General features: G+C 38.2%; 1 pseudogene; it reads right to left on the reverse strand.

Annotated features, from left to right (window-relative positions):
* Positions 1-2,019: 2,019 nt before the first annotated feature.
* On the reverse strand, positions 2,020-3,929 carry Hspa8-ps8 (heat shock protein family A (Hsp70) member 8, pseudogene 8; annotated as a pseudogene).
* Between the last annotated feature and the right edge of the window lie 2,245 nt (positions 3,930-6,174).

The following is a 6,174-nucleotide window of genomic DNA, read 5'->3' on the forward strand; positions in this document are numbered from 1 at the left end:
TTTAATTTCTTTAAAGAAGCAACTGACATTCATTCCCTCGGCATGACTATAAAGCCACTCTCCATTCTGAAGACATTTGTCTTCCCATCTGCGAAGCAAGTGTCTCTGAATTCCTGTCAGCAAACACACAGGGAGCACAGCTCCAAGAACGTTCTGATCAGAGCTTCCTGCCACGCTTTCCTGTACAGCAGTGCACACAGCATGTCAGCCTCACATATGCCACTGGGACTGTCATTTCCCCCAAGAAAATATGCTGCAAGATTTGACACAGAAAAGGAAAATAATTCTCACAAATTGTTCTGCTCTTTTTCATATTCATAGCTGGAATTGTTGCTTATCATTTATGCCTTGCCAGCATGTTTCGTCTTCTCGGGGGATCACAAAATTTAGGTTAAAGCAGAAATGAGGCAAAACAAACAAAGTTTTCCCTACTGTCTCTCCATGAGATTAAAACACTGGGTCTCATGAGAAACACTGGACCTCAACAGAGCTAAACACAGTGACTTTCTGTGCCTGCTGTTTCCTCTAATGCTGCAGTGTCCCAAGACTGTTTAAACAACGCAACTGAGCATGTATGGACATACAATCTTTATTTGTGTTCCCCTCTCTAATGTAAAACCCAGACTATGACCATATCATTACTGTTAACTACTTGGAACCTCTAATGACATTTTAGAGCAGATAGATTACCAGAAGAATAGATTGAGGAAGATAGTGTAAAATGGGATTTTAATTCTAGACAAAAAACAATTCTATGTCTATGTTCTTCATTTAATGAGAACACAAAGTTCATTGTTGTTGTTGTTGTTGTTGTTGTTGTTGTTGTTATTCTTGTTCTTGTTCTTGTTTCCCTAGGCTTTCCTGTCCCGTGCTGTGGAGCTCACTCTATATAATAACACCCTACAGTATTTGTGAAAAGAAAAATAAAAACACGAGTTTTATGGCCAAATCATGTTATATACTTCATGAAAAGATCTAGTTGATAGTCTGTGTGTTCTAGCTGATTCCAAATCTGTCTTTTTAACTAGGCCATTGTGGCTTTTTAACGTCTATGTTCAACAACCTGTAACAGATTGCTGATAAAATGAAGTTGTATCTTTTTGTAGAGAGGTGTGGCATATTAAAACCCATGTTAGGCTTTATGTGTCTCTGGCCTATAGTTATAAACAAGCAATCAATGATGACAGCATACAGAACATTTGAACTTTTTAAATAATATGCAGACACATTGCAGGTCTGGTGCTGCAAGCTCTTTTATGTATGAAAGAAATCTCAGCAAAACTAAAAAGATCAAGTGATTCTGTTTCCTTTAGAAAGGAAAGAAAATTAGTTCATCATGTGAGTTGTATAAAAATAAAGTATCCTCACATATAGCTTTATTATAAGCAAAGCTTGTAGGCATCTGACTTTCACAGCTGTTAAATGCAGTATAACCAAACTTAACTATAGACGTTGCATTTTAACTAAAGAAATATTTCATGATCAATATGATATTGGTTTAACATTGTTCATTTCTTAATTATTTCTTTTAGATTAGAAGATATAAAGTGTTTTAAAGGTTTTATTTATTTGTTTGTTTGTTTTAGAGAGTAGTAAATGTGTCAATATGTGTGTGATATAAGTATGTGTGTGTGGTTTGTATGTGTGTAATATGTATATGTATGTATGTGGGTGCAATGTGCTGCACGCGCGCGCGCGCGCGCGCGTGTGTGTGTGTGTGTGTGTGTGTGTGATGTGTGGGTCACATGTCTAACCTGTGTCTCAGTGCCCCAGTATAGGCTAGAGGACAATTCTAATAGAATTATTTTCTCCTTCAACTTTTATATGAGTTTCTGGAGTAGAACTCATGTTGTACATGCAAACATGTACTGGCTAAACCATCTTCCAAATCTAGGTCTGTCTTTATATATTTAGGAAGAATATAGTTCCCTTGTTTTTGGTACAAATTAAAATAGTTTCATTGTTCCATATTACTTGTTTTGGGTCCCCGTGGAATAATGCTATACCCTCTACTTTGACTTAATCCACCTCTTCAATGGTGGGGCCTGAAGAAGCTCCTCCACCAGGGAAGCCACCAGGCATTCCTCCAGGTGTGCCACCAGCACTCTGGTACAGCTTGGTAATGATAGGGTTGCAGACCTTCTCCAGTTCTTTCTGCTGATTCTCAAATTCTTCCTTCTCTGCAGTCTGGTTCTTATCCAGCCAGCTGATGATTTCATTGCACTTGTTAAGAATCTTCTGTTTGTCTTCATCATTGATCTGGCCTTGAAGTTTCTCATCTTCAACGGTTGCTTTCATGTTGAAGGCATAGAATGCCAGTGAATTCTTGGAGGAAAGCTTATCTTCCTGCTTCTCATCCTCAGCTTTGTACTTCTCAGGTTCTTGGACCATGCGCTCACTATCCTCCTTACTCAAGTGGATCTTGTCATTGGGGATGGTGATCCTGTTCTCCTTTCCTGTGCTCTTATCTACGGCAGAAACATTGAGGATGCCATTGATATTAATGTCTAAAGTAACCAATCTGAGGAGCCCCACGGGGTGCTGGAGGTATTCCTGTGAGCTCAAGCTTCCTAAGCAGGTTGTCCTTGGTCATGACCTTTTCATTTCATACACCTGGATGAGTACACCTGGCTGTTTGTCAGAGTAGATGGTGAAAGTCTGGGTCTGCCTGCTGGGAATGGTGGTATTGCACTTGATGAGGACAGTCATGACTCCACCGCAGTTTCAATCCCAAGGGAAGGAGGAGTGACATCCAAGAGCAGCAAATCCTGAACTTTCTCAGACTTGTCTCCAGATAGAATGGCTGCCTGGACAGCTGCACCATAAGCAACAGCTTCATCGGCGTTAATGTTCTTATTCAGTTCTTTCCCATTGAAGAAGTCTTGCAGAAGATTCTGGATCTTGGGGATTCTGGTAGAACCACACACCAGGACATTATCATGGATCTATTACTTGTCTAGTTTGGGCCTTCTCTACAGGGTCCAGTGTGCCATGGAACAGGTCAGCATTCATTTCCTCAAATCGAGCACAGGTAATAGAGGTGTAGAAGTCAATTTCCTCATAGAGAGAATCAATCTCAATACTGGTCTGGGTGCTGGAGGAGAGGGTGCGCTTGGCCTGGTCACAGGTAATGTGGAGACGCTGGACAGCTCTCTTGTTCTCACTGATGTCCTTCTTGTGCTTTCGCTTAAACTCAGCAATGAAATAGTTGACCATTCAGTAGTCAAAATCTTCTTCTCCACCCAAGTGGGTGTCTCCAGCTGTTGATTTGACTTCAAAAATCTATCCTTGATAGTGAGGATTAACACATCAAAAGTGCCGCCTCCCAAGTCAAAAACCAGCACATTCCTTTCAGCTCCGACCTTCTTATCTAAGCCATAGGCAATAGCGGCAGCAGTTGGCTAATCGATAACTCGAAGTACATTGAGGCCAGCAACAGTTCCAGCATCTTTTGTTGCCTGCCGCTGAGAGTCATTGAAGTAAGCTGGCACCGTGACCATGTCATTGGTAACAGTCTTTCCAAGGTAAGCTTCTCAATTTCCTTCATTTTTGTCAGAACCATTGAGGACACTTCCTCTGGGTAGAGACTTTTCGTCTCCCCTTTGTATTCGACTTGGACCTTGGGCCTGCCTGCATCATTCACCACCATGAAGGGCGAGTGCTTCATGTGAGACTGAACAACAGCATCATTGAACCTACGTCTCATCAGACGTTTGGCATCAAAAACTGTGTTGGTGGGGTTCATTGCAACTTGATTCTTGGCCGCATCTCCAATTAATCATTCCGTGTCCATGTGTGATACGGTCGTAGCTCGGTGTGATGCGGTTACCTTGGTCTTTGGCAATTATTTCCACCTTTCCATGCTGGAAGACACCCACACAGAAGTAGGTGGTGCCAAAATCAATGCCAACTGCAGGTCCCTTAGACATGGTTCCTTGTGTGTAGGCCCGGCTGTGCTGACGACGAGACCACACAGAGACCCGAGAGCTGGCTCCACGTTCAATGAGACCCTATAGTTTCTTAATACAATACTTACATATATTTACACACACATACAGAGAGGAGAGAGAGAGAGAGAGAGAGAGAGAGAGAGAGAGAGAGAGAGAGAGAGAGACGCAGGCATGGAAACTTACTATTTATTGTTTTACATTGAGCAACATTCAGCTACTCTGTTTATATATGAACTTAGAAGTTTAATTAATGCTGTCCAGGAAGCATGGTATTTAACTGGTGACATAGATGTCTAATGTATAATTTCTCCTTAAATTTAGAAAATACACTGAAGTAAGTTAGGGACTATAGAAATGTGTTTTCTTTTCCAACATCAAAAAGTTCATGTAATACTTTAAGATATAAATATATATATATATGTACATATTATACATACACACATATACGTACATATATATGTTAAGAGACAAATAAGTAAAGGAAAAGAAAGAATTTAAAATTTTATCCAATTTATTATTATAACTCATAAATAATATAGCACTAAAATTCTATTACATTAATAAGCATTTGAACCCAAAAAGAAAAGTTAAACTATGTATCAAATATTTTGCCATATTTAGAATCTTTTAAAATGTACTTACCTGTTTTTACTATTGTTTTTTGCCTAGGTTATGATGTTTTCTTTTTATGTTTTTTAATTGGATTTTTTTATTTACATTTTAAATGTTATTCCCTTTCCCAGTTTCCCGGACAAAAGCCCCCTATTCCTCCCCTCCCCTTCTTCTGTAAGGGTGGTCCTCTCTCCAACCACCTTCCCTTCATGCCCCGTGAAATTCCCATACACTGGGGATCGAGTCTTGGCAGGACCAAGGACTTCTCCTTCCATTGTTGCCCAAAAGGCCATCCTCTGCCTGGAGTGAACTGCTGCCATTGGAACTCTTATATCCTATGTCTGCCTCAACTGCACCCTGAACCATTGTTAGCAAACATTCACAAGCATCTACATCTAAACAGATAAAGATATTTTAAAATAAAATCAAATTCTGAATTAATGAGGTGGGCGAAATTGGAGTAAATCATTAAATGATTTTATACAAATGAATGTAAGGCTGATTATTTATCTGACAAAAAGCACTGCTATTTCTTATTTTCTCTCTAACTCAAGCAATGTTTTAGGCATACACACTCATAATTGTGATAGTCATACAGTTTCGAAACTAACATATCAATACTTTAACAACATAGTTACCTGTTTGAAAATAGAACTATATTAGGAAATAGGATTTCTAAAATATTTAATATGTAAATTTCAATTACTAAAACCATTAGTTGGGAAGGGATGCATTTTGGAAACTTTTGAAATACATTAGACCACTTAATTTACTATATTTATTAGTAGTAGTATGCATGTGAGTGTGCACTTATGGATGAGCTATCTATGTAGCTCAAAGGAAATCTTTTGGGAGTTATTTTACTGTTTTGTTGTATTTTCTACACATCAACCTAAGATCATCAGGCTTGTGTGGCGGGCACACTTTCCTGCTGACCCATCTCATTAGCCTATAACATTCACTTAGTTTCTTTTACTGTTATGTTAGTTTTAGTGAAGGAAGAAAACATCTTTTTCCCCTTTGGAAATGATTTCTTTATTCTCTTTGTCTGTTTATTTCACTTTTCATTCACAGGGCTATATCCTAGGAAAGAGAAACTGATTTTTCAAATCAGAGAGCAATATAGAAAATGAAAATCCTTAAGTCAACTTATTTTTCAATATTCATGCAATTTCAACATCCTTTACAATATGTTTCAATTTTCAAACAAAGCTAGATGATGATATATTTGGAATGACATGGCTTGCTTTTCTACTCAATGTCTTCAATCTCAATGTCTTTCATTCCGTTTCTTTGATGTTGAATATTGAAAATACTCTCTCTAAAAAGTTAGTAATAGATAGTCCATGTCTCTCAGTAATACTGTTTTTTAATCTTGCATTCATTGCAGTTACATTCCTGGTAAGCATTAAGTTCAGTATATCAAAGATATAAAATACAAAATATTATTTTGACTTGCACACCCACTGACAACGTTGATCTATGCCACTTTATACTTTTAAGGTGAAACAATTTGAGGTCATCTCTTATTGACTTGGGACAAAATATGGTTATAGAACTGCTTAATAGCAGTTAAAATAAAATATTTATTGTCGAAAGATTATACTTTAAT

Source organism: Rattus norvegicus, chromosome 2 (genome assembly GCF_036323735.1).
Source record: "Rattus norvegicus strain BN/NHsdMcwi chromosome 2, GRCr8, whole genome shotgun sequence".
Lineage (NCBI taxonomy): Eukaryota > Metazoa > Chordata > Mammalia > Rodentia > Muridae > Rattus > Rattus norvegicus.